The 12,372-nt window shown below is 48.1% G+C and overlaps 2 non-coding genes across 2 annotated transcripts; both read right to left on the bottom strand.

Annotated features, from left to right (window-relative positions):
• Nucleotides 1-394: 394 nt before the first annotated feature.
• LOC114706763 lies at nucleotides 395-528 on the bottom strand. The gene has a single exon (XR_003736560.1). It is a non-coding gene; the product is annotated as a small nucleolar RNA SNORA71 (small nucleolar RNA).
• Nucleotides 529-1,427: 899 nt separating this feature from the next.
• LOC114706765 lies at nucleotides 1,428-1,545 on the bottom strand. Its single transcript, XR_003736562.1, has one exon. It is a non-coding gene; the product is annotated as a small nucleolar RNA SNORA71 (small nucleolar RNA).
• Between the last annotated feature and the right edge of the window lie 10,827 nt (nucleotides 1,546-12,372).

The raw sequence follows: 12,372 nt of genomic DNA, 5'->3' as shown, positions 1-12,372 counted from the left end.
ACTCTGTCTCAAAAAAAAAAAAAAAGAAAAGAAAAAAAGAAACAGAAAAAGATAGCTTCTCTATGAAAACCTTGTAGCGGTGAGTACATATCACCCATTATGTGTAATTCATCCTGGCTTTTCTAGATTCTGAAGTGTCAAAACCGTGGTCTCTGATAGCAGGGAGAGCAGCTGAGAAGGCCAAGCCAAAATATCTCCTGTAAAGGCATGGTGGCACACGCCCTTTTTAAACCTAGCACTTGGGAGACAGAGGCAGGTGAGCCAGAGCTACACAGTAGGGCCCTGTCTCAAAACGGCGGCAGAACGAAAACAAGATGCCTCGCATCATGACTCTTACACAGTAGCCCCCATCCCACAGGGAGGGCTGAGATGTTGCGCAGGTAAGAAGCAGGAGTGTGTGAAAGCGCCAGCATTTGAGAGGGATAGGGGAGGACCCTTCAAACACGGGAAATGGCTTTCAGCAACTCCTCTCCCTGCATTATGGATGACCAGAGCACAGGCAGCCCGTGGTCACTTCTAAATGCAGGTCCATACACAGGAACAGACATCAGGCCAAGAAGAGGTGCAGATGCCAGAGGCCAGTAGCCTGAGTCCAGGAAAAAAGCCCAGCCAAGCACAGGCCCCCACAGTGGTCCTTCTTTCCTACAAACGCCCCATAAAGCCTCACGGTACCTAGTCCCTAGGCTGAGACTCTGGGAACTAGCAGGGATTGGGACAGACATATGCTCTCAAATGGAACAAAAGTCATCTCTGTCATCCTTTTATTTTTCAAATACTGAAAATGAAGTTCTGAGTGGGTCTTTGCCCAAGAGTGACAGACCCAGCCCCGCCCCCACCTAGTCTATTCTTATCACTTGAAGCCCTTAGAAACATGCATGGCGCTGTATCAGATGCAAGGGATCAATACTCTAGAGAATGGACTGGACAGGAGACCCACCTCAAGTACAGGTGGGTCTGTAATGTTTCTGACGACTCCCATGATGCTCCTGTATACAGTGGATTCACTTGTAAACAATAGGAGACTGGCAAGCACCTTGACGTTGCTCACAGCAGGGCATGGCGGTTATGGGGAAAGGGGCTGGCACAGGAGTAACCAGACAGTAAGCATCCCGAAACTGTTGGCTGTCATTTCAAGAACAAACCCATTGCTCCCACTGACTCCTAAAAAGCACATTGTGTATGGTCTGCAGCGGGGCAGCCACCGCCAGTTATACCACTAATATAAGTAACCCCCAACAGGATGAGATGGATGCAAACAGCAGGTGTGTGGGAATGTGCCACTGTGGGCTGACAATGACCTTGCTGGCCATCTAGGAGAACTTAATAGCCAGGGAAGGAAGCAGAAGTCCCAATGTATAGCAATGATGTACACATGGGTAGCTCCAATACCCTAGGACCCAAATGTATGCAGAGTTGAGAAATCACAGTATGGGAAAGCCCCCAGCACTGGAAGGCGTGGGTGTGGACGATTCTTTCCACATTTCCTCTGCCTGCACTACCAATGACCAGGGCATGGGTCCCCCCTGATCACTTACAAATGCAGAGCCAGAGAGGGAGGGCAGAGGACTTGCTGTCAAATGCAGAAGCTAGGAGCAGCCAGCTCGGCTGAGTATAAGGACCTAAGAAGTACGTCTAATCCTATAAAAATTCCTTCCACACTGCCAACAGTGAGACAGAGGAAGATACACAGCAAGAGTTCTTAGGCTGTGGAACTGGGGGTGGGGGTGGGGCGCTTCTGATCCTAAGGAAAACAGCTTAGTTGTCCTGCTTTCTGGAGCATAAGGCCTTGCCCTGGCTAGTCTTACATCAACTTGACACAAAGTAGAGTTATCTGAAGGGGGGGGGGCTCAATTGAGAAAATGCCACCATAAGATCCAGGGCCAGTTTCTTAATTAGTGATTATTAATGGGGGAGGACCCAACCCATTGTGGGTGGGCCCATCCCTGGGCTGGTGGTCCTGGGTTCTTTAAGAAAGCAAGGGAGCAAGCCATGGGAGCAAGCCAGTAAGCAGCACCCCTCCACGGCCTCTGCATCAGCTCTTGCCTCCAGGTTCTGGTCCTGTTTGAGTTCCTGTCCTGACTTCCTTCAGTGATGAATGGTGATATGAAGTGTAAGCCAAATACACCCCTTCCTCTCTAAGCTGCGTTGGACATGGTGTTTCGTCTCAGCAGTAGAAACCCTAAGACAGACCTGGGTCCAGGGGGATAGGATGCAGCATCATCCTTGGTGCTTCTGGTTCAGACCTCCTGCTGCTAGCCTACCAAAGCAAGGAGAATCACAGAACTCTGGACTGAAGCAGGCAGGACAATCAGATGTACATCAGTTGCCCAAAGGAGAATAAAAGGGGGCACTGGACACAGCCACCTTCATCTTCTGTCCATTTACTTCCCAGTCTATCCCATTCCTGGGGACCTGTGAGCATCCCTTGGGGACAGCCATCTTTTTTTTTTTTTTTTTTTTTTTTAAGATTTATTTATTCGTGTATATGAGTGCTCTGTCTTCATGCACACCAGGAGGAATCTGATACCTGATACCATTATAGATGATTGTGAGTCATCACGTGTCTGCTGGGAATTGAACTCAAGACCTCTGGAAGAGCAGTCAAGTGCTCTTAACCACTTCCCCATCTCTCCAGGCCCCATCTTTTTTTTTTAATTGATTGATTTTTATTAAAGTTTTTTATTTATTTTTCCATATATGGACCATTTTCCCCTCCCTCCTCTCCTCTTGTTCCTTCCCGGCTCCTCCCATCCCCCCCCCCCACTCCTTCATCTCCCATGGGCGTCAACAAAGCATGATGCATCAAGTTGAGGCAGGACCAAGCTCCTCCCCCTGCATCAAGGCTGGGTGAGGCATCCCAGCATGGAGGAACAGGTTCCCAAAAGCCAGTTCAAGTGCCAGGGACAGGTCCTGATCCCATTGCTAGGAGCCCCACACACAGACCAAGCTACACAACTGAGGGGCAGCCATCTTAAGTACAGACCTTACCATGGGAGCACTGTGGTCCAGCTGCTTCCTGGCAGGATGGAGATGCCTCTCGTGGCCCCTCTGCACCAAGGTGTCAGTTCTGCGGTAATCAAGAAGCATGTAAATAAGCATCTAAATGTCACCTGTTCAAATCGGTCCTGGGCAGCACATGAAGAATTCCCAGCGCAATGGCCACATAGACCAGAAACAAGGGAGGCTACAGTAGTCGTGACTCAGCATTTTCTCGTGGGGTGGGGGCGGGGGGGGGAGAGAAAACGTTGGCAACATCACAGGAAGAACAAATCATCTATGACAGAGCACTCTGCAGATTTTTTGTGCAAGCTCTGATGCACTACAGCGGTTCCAGAAGGTTCCTTATCCTCTCTCCTTTCAAAGAACCTCAAATGGAAAAATACTGGCTGACTGTCCAACTGCCAACTTCCAAGACCTCAGACCTGTGCGATCATCATTTCAGATAAGACACGACCTGCCATCCACAAGAAGACCAATTTAGGGTCAAAATGAGAAACTGGTTTCATTCATGCCACAGATACTGCAGAGATGCTATGCAGCCAGATACAGATCTGCCTTTGCAGCTTCCCTACCTGAGAAGGAAGGAACTATATTCACACAGGACCTGGGGTCTTTTCTGGCCTGAGTCCAGACTCCCAAGGCTTTTCTGCACAGGTCTTAGGCAGGTTGTCATCAGAACCTGGCTAAGGTCCACACCACCCCTCTGCTGGTGCCCATGGGAAAGCTATTAGGTGCCATTCTGGCTTCAAGGCGCACCTGCAGCACTTACCTCGACTCCTGCTTCCTGGGCCGTGATGCCCACCAGCGAGTGCGAAGAGTTGGGGGGAGGGGCCTTGGCTGCCGCAGACCAGCTTCGTCATCCTTCGAGGTGTCAAGAGGGCCTCGCAGCCAAGGCCCAAGCAAGCACTGGGGATGGGGTGTCACTGCAAGGCGCCACACCGGAGTCCCAGTGCTGCGTCCTTGGGTCCTGGGCGCATCAACTTGAAAGGATGCAGATCAGAACCCGCGGGTCAACAGTCAGAGGACCCTGTGTGGAAAACGACAAGCGGCTTCTGATGGCACCGGGGCTCAGCCCCCAACCCTCCACCTGCGCCCAGGCGCACTGGCACCGCGTCCCTAGATCACCCTCCCCAAAGGCTCCCTCCCCAGAGGTTGGGCCATCAGCCCAGGGAGGCCGAGGTCGCAGCCCACCACCGAGTTCCTCCCCGAGTCCCCCGGGGAAGTCCACAGTCCGTCCGCAAGGGTGGGAGAATCAAACCTGCACCCTAACCTCCGCGGTCCTTGGTTTCCCCGGTTAAAGGAGACTGGAGGCCTTGGAAGCGGCCAAGAGCGCAGATCCGAAGTGACCTGGCGAGCTGAGATGTGAGGTAAAGTGCGCATGAGTGCCGCAGTGTAGGACTGCGCAGGAAACCGCAGTGTCCACACAGCTGCGGCTGCGCGCGCAATGTGCGCACATCCAGTGCGCGTGGCTCTGCAGCGTCCCCTGCAGGAGTAGAGCTGAAATGCTAATCCCCTAGCAAGGCTCTCCTTCCTCATCCTAGCTTTCATTCTATCAAACCGTTTTTTTCCATCCACCCCGTCCATGCTTCCATTGTGCCAGAAAATATGTGTGGAACATCAGCTTTCTCTCTTCTTATCTGTCATCTATCCTTTCGTCCCATCTGTCTTCTCATGCACCTAAATATCCATCCCCCCACCCACGCATTGTGACTCATTCACCCATGCATGTGTCTGTCTGCTTGTCCATCTATCCATCTATCCATTCACTCATCTTTTCATTAACCTACCCATCTAGATTTGCGCCCACCCAAAATATCTACCGAGGAGCTACTTTGTATCAAGGAACAGACTACGCACTAGAAATAAAAGGTATAAGACAGACACAATCCCTAACAGTTACTTTTTAATGGGCTCAAGAAACAAATAGGCCAGAAAATTCGATCATTAAAAATCATAAGCACATCTGGGCGGTGGTGACTCATTCCTTTAATTCCAGGATTCTGGAGGCAGAGGCAGGCGGATCTCTGTGAGTTTGAGGTCAGCCTGTTCTACAAAGAGAGTTCCAGGACAGCCAGGGCTGTTACACAGAGGAACCCTGTCTCTAAATATCACCATCACCCCCCAAAATTAGAAGCGCTACAAAGGAAATAGGCACAGCGGTAGGCAGGTTGTGACAGTGGTGACCTGTTTATCCAGGGATTTCTCTGAAGAAAAGACATTTAATCTAAAGCCTGGTGGAAAACAAGGATGAATCATGAAATGTTCACTGTATCATATTCAGAAGTATGTTAAAAAGTGAAGTAAAGTAGAGACAAAGTTCTTGAAAATAGGTTAACAATGTTTCTTATTTTGTTTTGGTTTGGTTTGCTCCATACAGGGTCTATACATTCTCTTGGCTGCCCTGGAACTCACAGAGATCTGACTGCCCCTGCCTCCCTAGTGCTGGGATTAAAGATGTGTGCCATCATACCTGGTTGTTTCTAGTGCTTTAAAAAAAAAAGTTGATTTGTGTGTGTGTGTGTGTGTGTGTGTGTGTGTGTGTGTGTGTGTTGAGCACACATGTGCCATGGTGCACATTTAGATATCAGAGGACAACTTCCAAGAGTTGGTTCTCTTCTTCTACCATGTGGCCTAGGATTTGACCTCGGGTTGCCATTCGTGGTGACAAGTGACCTTACTGGTTGAGCCATCTAGCCCAGTCCAGCCATGTTTTCCCAGTGTGATACGACTGCAATGCCTGCTCTCAATGCAACAAAGCAATGCAACTAACAGCCAATGCCTGCTCTCAATGCAACAAAGGAATGCAACTAACAGCCGGTACTTTGGGGCACATAAAATAGTTCAGGTGTTTTGACCCATTTCATTATTATGCCAGTATTACGGACTAAATGGACTTCCTCCCCTAAGTCCATTTTGTAATCCTACCTCCCACCATGGGGTTGCAGGATCTTCCGGGGGTGATCAGGTCATGAGGGTGGAGCCCCTTCTAAGAATCCTCTGGAGCTTGCTTCTCCCTTCTGCCATTTGGAGACAATAGAAAGGCAGCCATACAGGGGTGGGGTGGGGGTGGGGGGCTCGCCAGATGCTGAATCTACAGGGGCCTTGACCTCAGACTCCCAGTGTGTCTCTGTGACAAAATGCTGTGGAACAATCTTTGTACACTGTAAATATGTATTCCTCTCATTGGTTAATAAAGAACTGACTGGCTGATGGCTAGGCAGGATTTGGGGGGGGGCAGAAAGAAAGGTAGGAGAAGAAGGGCAGAGTCAAAGGAGATGCAGAACATAGATTAATAGAAATGGATTAATTTAAGTTATAAAATCAAGCTAAAAAAAAGCGTGAGCTATCGGCCAAGCATTTATAATTGATATTAAGTCTCTGTGTGGTTATTTGGGGAGTGACTTGTGGGGCAGAAAAGTCATGTCTACAACAAAATACTGAGGAAATCAACTTAAAAGAGGAGAGATTTGTTTTAGCTTTTGGTCATTTGGCCTTGTGGTTTCTGGGCCTGCAGTGAGGCAGATTGTTAAGTGGTCATGACAAGGAGTACACAGCGAATACAAAGCTGCTTGGGGTGGCCAGAGAGCAAAAGAGAAAGAGCTGATCTAATATCACCACCACCACCCACCCACCCCCAGCCAACCAGTGTGCCTCAAGTCACCTCTCCTCCTTCCACAGGCTCTACCTACCAAGTCATTACGCATGGCTTTTGGGTCATTTCCACTCCAAAGCATAACATCCAGGCTCCAGAACTACAGGAGATAGACTTCTGTTGTTTATAAGCCATCCAGTTTATTGTATTTTGTTATGCCCCCTTAAATGGACTCAGAGCCCAATTCTATAAGGCAAACATTAGCATCATTCTGTTTGCTGGTAAGATAATAAAAGCTGGGACTGTTTGATGGATGTACTCCATGTCATAGAGTTCATATTTCAAGAACTGTGCATGCTCTAAGTGTCAACCACACTTGCAAGCTGAGAGTTAGCTTACTGTTTTACGGATGCTGGCAGAGGACAGGACTGTATTACTCTTGGAAAAAGTAGTCGACAGAGCAGGCTAGGGAGATGGCTCAGTGGTTAAAACACTTGCCACACAAGCATGAAGATCCTCAGAAACCCACGTAAATGGGCATATCAGCCCACATGTAATTCTAGCCTCAGAAGGTAGAGACAGGGGACCCCAGAGCAAGCAGGCTAGCTAGGCTAGCTGTATCCATGAACTCTGGTTTTTACTGAGAGACCCTGCCTCAGTGAAGAAAGTGGAAGAGCAGTTGAGGAGGATTCCCAGCATCAACCTTAGGCCTCTACATTTGTGCACACACATGCAAAAAAAATATGCATGCATACACAGAGACAGAGAGAGAGACAGAGAGAGACAGAGGCAGAAAGACAAAGAGAGATGAAAATATGCATGCATACCATACACATGCATACACACAGAGAGAGACAGAGGCAGAGAGAGATGGAAATGGGGGTAAGCAGTAGACAGAGCTTCATGTTCGGTTGGTTCCTAGTGCCTTGGAATCAGAGGTAGGGGTGGCACAGTACCCCTGCTGTGAATCTACACCTGGTGTTTGCTGGGAATTCACCATTTTAGAGAGCAGAACTAAGCTGCTTTTAGTTTATGAGGGGTGTTTTCCTTATCTCACAAGGTCACAGGCTGCAAACCCTTAAGAAACTGCCCAGATAGCCAGCAGCCAGGGCCTTGCATTGGTTTCTACCCAGCAGTAATGTGCACAGATGTTCAGGACCCACAGCAGATGGCCCTTCCCAACAGTGGATAGCACAGTCAAATCAGACCCAGAAAGCAATCCAAGGGATGACAGGTCCCAGGATGGGGACCTCACAGATGGGATCAGTGTTCATATAAGGAAGATCCTAGAGAACCTCTCTGCCCTTTGTACCATATGAGATATAGCTCTCTGTCCTTGCATTTGAAAGTGATCCCCAGCCACTTACCTGTGCCTTGATCTGGTTGTTGCAGCCAGAGGCACATGGAAAGTATGCTCTGGGTTCAAGGGCCCTTGACCATTCCTGGGGACCAGGTGCTTTTCATGTATATGGCTTCCTTTCTGCCCACATGTTCAGACATCAGGGTATTATGGACTGTGGTTTCTTTGTGTGGCCTTTCTTTTCTTTTCTAAAATTAATGTATATATATTTTTGAAAGTTTTTTTCTTTTTGGTTTTTTGAGACAGGATTTTTCTGTGTAACAGCTCTGGCTGTCCTGGAACTCACTCTGTAGACCAGGCTGGCCCTGAACTCACAGAGATCCGCCTGTCTCTGCCTCCTGAGTGCTGGGATTGAAGGTGTGTGTCACCGCTGCCCTGCTAAAGTTATTTTTAGTATTTGTAAATACATGTATGCATCTGTGTGTGAGTGGGTATGTGCACATGAACTCAGGTCCTCTGGAAGAGCAGTACATGTATTTAGTCCTTGGGCCATCTTTACATCCCCTTGCTTGGTCTTTCTGAGTTCATTTCTTGGCTAAATCCAGACTCTGTGAGTCAATGTTCTTTGTCCCCAGAATATGGTTAGCTGTAAGGGATGACTGAAGGCCACAGAGCAAGATCCTGCCTCACTAACCAGGGAAATTGTAATTAACTGGTGGAGGGCTGAGTGTGATGTTGGGCATACATGGGAATTGCCCAGGTTGCCAAAGAAAGATGATTCTTGGGGGTGATAGGAGCTGGAGAGTTTTGTGGAATGTGATGTAGCAAGGCGCAAAAGGGGATTTGTCAGGGCCAGAAAGGAAGAGGAAGGCTCTGAAGCTAAAGCCTGAAAGGAATTAGGGACCCACGTGCTGGGGTATGGGGAGTGAGGAACCAAATGTAGCACAATTATTACATCTTGTAGTCTGATCCAAAACCCTGATAGAAGAGATAGAGCAAGCAGTGCTCATTGGAGTTCACTGTAGAAGGGAATCAGCTCCTCCTGAAATAGGAGAGAAATTCCTTGTGCCTCAAGCTACTCTTGCTCCTATGGCCTGAAAAAAATGAATAAAAGAAAAATGAATGAAAAGATTAAAAATCTGATACATAAATAAAACTAATGAGCTGGAAGTGGTGATGCCTGCCTGCAGTCCCAGCACTCAGGAGGCAGGAGCAGAAGGACCTGTTCAAGGCCATCTGAGGCTACCTAGGAAGTTTGAGGTCACTCTGGGCTGCTTGAAACCCTGTCAAGAACAAAACCAAAAACACCAGGGGACAACATACCTAGGTGTGTAGAGCACTGGACTACATGCATGGGAGCCTACATTCCGTTTCCTGTAAGAGCTAAACAAGTAAGTAATTGGGGGCTGGGAGCTTGGCTCAGCAGTTAAGAGCATGCATTGCTTTTAAAAGAGGATCCAGGTTTGTTTCCTAGCACTCACATGGTGGTTCATAACCATCTATACATCCAGTTCCAAGGGACCTGATGCCCACTTCTGACTTCCATGGGTACCAGGCACACACATGATACACATAACAACAGGCAAACTACTCATACAAAAAAAAATAGATCTTTAAAAAATTTAACTAAAAAATCATAAAGTAAATAGATTAACAACAGAAAATGAAATCGTAAAAATGAATAAAGAAGAAAAATCTTATTTGGACCAATGCAGCCAAGCAGTTTGAGGACTGAGAAAAGGGACAGTCAGAGTTGAGAGTAAAAACCAGAGACCAGGAGCTGGAGAGACGGTTCATCAATGCAGAGAGCTTTCTGCCCTTCTGCAGGATGGAAATGCAGCTCCCAGAACCCACTTCAAATGGCTCATAAATCATCTGCACCTCCAGCTTCCAGGGGCCCCAACACACTCTGCTGACCTCTGCTGGCACCAAAACACACACACACACACACACACACACACACACACACACACACACACACAGTTTCTCTCTCTCTCTCTCTCTCTCTCTCTCTCACACACACACACACACACACACATACACACACACACACACAAACTCTCACACAATCACACACACTCTCTCACACACACACACTCACACAAACATAAACACACACTCTCTCTCACACACACACACACAGACTCTCACACAAACACACACAGACACTCTCACACACACAGACAGACTTATTGTTAACATTTCTTCCAGAAAACATCTCCCAGGGTGTCAGGGGGCATACCTGTGAGCCCAGCACTGGTAAGCCTGAGGCTCAAGGACTGAAAGTGTGAGGCTGGGCGGGGGGATATAGCTCAGTCTAGCATGCTCAGGACCCTCTGTTCTTCAGCATCTAACAAAACAAGGCAAAAATCCGACCCTAGTGGTGTAGCAGGAATCTTAGAAGTTCTTATTAATAAAATCAAATCTGAGGCCAAGTATTGGGGTGTACGCTGGAAGATCAGAGAGATAGAACAAGCCACAGCTAACCTCACCTGGCCAACTTCTCAGCTGATCTTGTTTCCTCAGACTGGAAGCCTCTGTGTCCTCATCCCAATGGCTCTCAGCTGAACTGTGCTGCTCAAAATCTAAAAGCTTAACCAGCCAAATGCTTCTAGTTTCTGGTCCTCACGCCTTATAAACCTTTCTGCTTTCTACCACAACTCCCTGGGATTAAAGGCTCACTTCCTGGGATTAAAGGTGTGTGTCACCGTGCCTGGCTGTTTCCAATGTGGCCTTGAACTCACAGAGATCCAGAGGGATTTCTACCTCTGGAGTGCTAGGATTAAAGGTGTGTGTGCCACCATTTTCTAGCCTTTGTATCTAGTGGCTGTTCTGTCTCTGACCCCAGATAAGTTTATTAGGGTGCACAATATTTTGGGGAACACAATACCAACACATAGTGGGGGTTTTGTTGTTGTTTTGTTTTTCTTTTCTTTCTTTTCTTTTCCTTCCCTCCCTCCCTCCCTCCTTCCTTCCTTTCTCTCTCTCTCTCTCTCTCTCTCTCTCTCTCTCTCTCTCTCTCTCTCTTCTTTTCTTTCTCTTTTTTTGATAACAAGGTTTCTCTGTGAAGCAGCTCCTGGTTAGCCTGGAACTCACAGAGCTCCACCTGCTTCTGCCTCCCGAGTGCTGGGATTAAAGGCGTGTGCCACCATCCCTCAGCTGACCCTAGTGTTTAACAGGTAAGTATATTCATTGCTTTTATTGTTGCTGAGACAAAATACACGGCAGAAGAAACTTCAGGAAATCTCATTTTGGCCTATGGTTTGAGCAGACACCGCGCCGTGGTGTGGAAGTCACGGCCGAAGGAGTGTGAGCGGACACTGCCATGGTGGAAGTCACGGCAGAAGGAGTGTGAGGCAGTTGGTCATGTGCATCTGCATTCTGGAAGCACAGAGACATGAATGCTGGTGCTCAACTCACTTTCTCCTTTTTTTTTCTTCTGTATTCAGTCTGGGCCCCCAGTCCTCAAGATGGTGCTACCTGCCTTCCAGGTAGGTCTTCCCTCCCAGTTAAACCCTACTGGAGCTGGGCAGGGGTGCACACCTTCAATCCCAGCACTCGGGAGGTAGAGACAGGCAGATCTCTGTGAGTTTGAGGCCAGCCTGGTCTACAAAGCAAGTTCCAGGACAGCCAGGACTGAAACCCTGTCTCAAAAAAACAACAACAGAAACACTGGAAAGATCCTCACAGACATGCTCAGAGGTGTGTCCACCACGTGATCCCAAATCCAGACAGGCTGACAATGATCAACCCTCACAGTGAGTTCCGTAAAGCTTTTCAAACAAAGCAAAAATAGTAACTTCACTGGTACACAGTCTCCCAGATGACCATGAAGAGGGAAGAGGCTTCCCTTACAGACTCATCATATGACAGTTAGAGAAGAGCATAAATTAAAGTTATAGGCCAATTCACATTTGTCTGTAGACATAAATATCTTTTAAAAATACTGGCAAACTTCACACCAAGACAGCCATGCTCCAGTGCCTTTGAAGGGCTGGGAAAAGTGTCTTTTCTTTCTGAGACAGACTTTCACTGTATAGCCCTGGCTAGCCTGGAACTTGATATGTAGAACAAGCTGGCCCTGAACTCATAGAGGTCTGCCTGCCTCTGCACCTCTTTGGTGCTGGGATTAAAGATGTATGGCTACCACACCTGGCAAATGGTGTCTTCTGATGCTCCTGCTGGTGAGGAGTAGACTTGAAAATCAAGGAGATGGAAATAATTGCATCTTTATCAGTGGTGACAGAGAACTAACCTTGGCCAGCCCATCTGCAGTCTTCCTGGTCCCTGCCCTCCTGCCTTCATCTCTGTTACGGGTACCCCTCCCACAAAGCCCATGGTTGGCCAGAAAGAATCTGGGATCTGGTTGAACATTCCAGGTACAGGCAAACCCTGGGGCCCCATTGGTGACAAGCACATTCTCAAACATGGAGACAAGTTAGATGTTGGGCATCGGAGGAGGACGACTTCTTCCGCAGCT

The sequence above is a fragment of the Peromyscus leucopus genome, chromosome 4 (genome assembly GCF_004664715.2).
Source record: "Peromyscus leucopus breed LL Stock chromosome 4, UCI_PerLeu_2.1, whole genome shotgun sequence".
NCBI classification, from domain to species: domain Eukaryota; kingdom Metazoa; phylum Chordata; class Mammalia; order Rodentia; family Cricetidae; genus Peromyscus; species Peromyscus leucopus.
The sequence above is the reverse complement of the archived record's forward strand: the minus strand, read 5'-3'. Positions and strand labels throughout refer to the sequence as shown.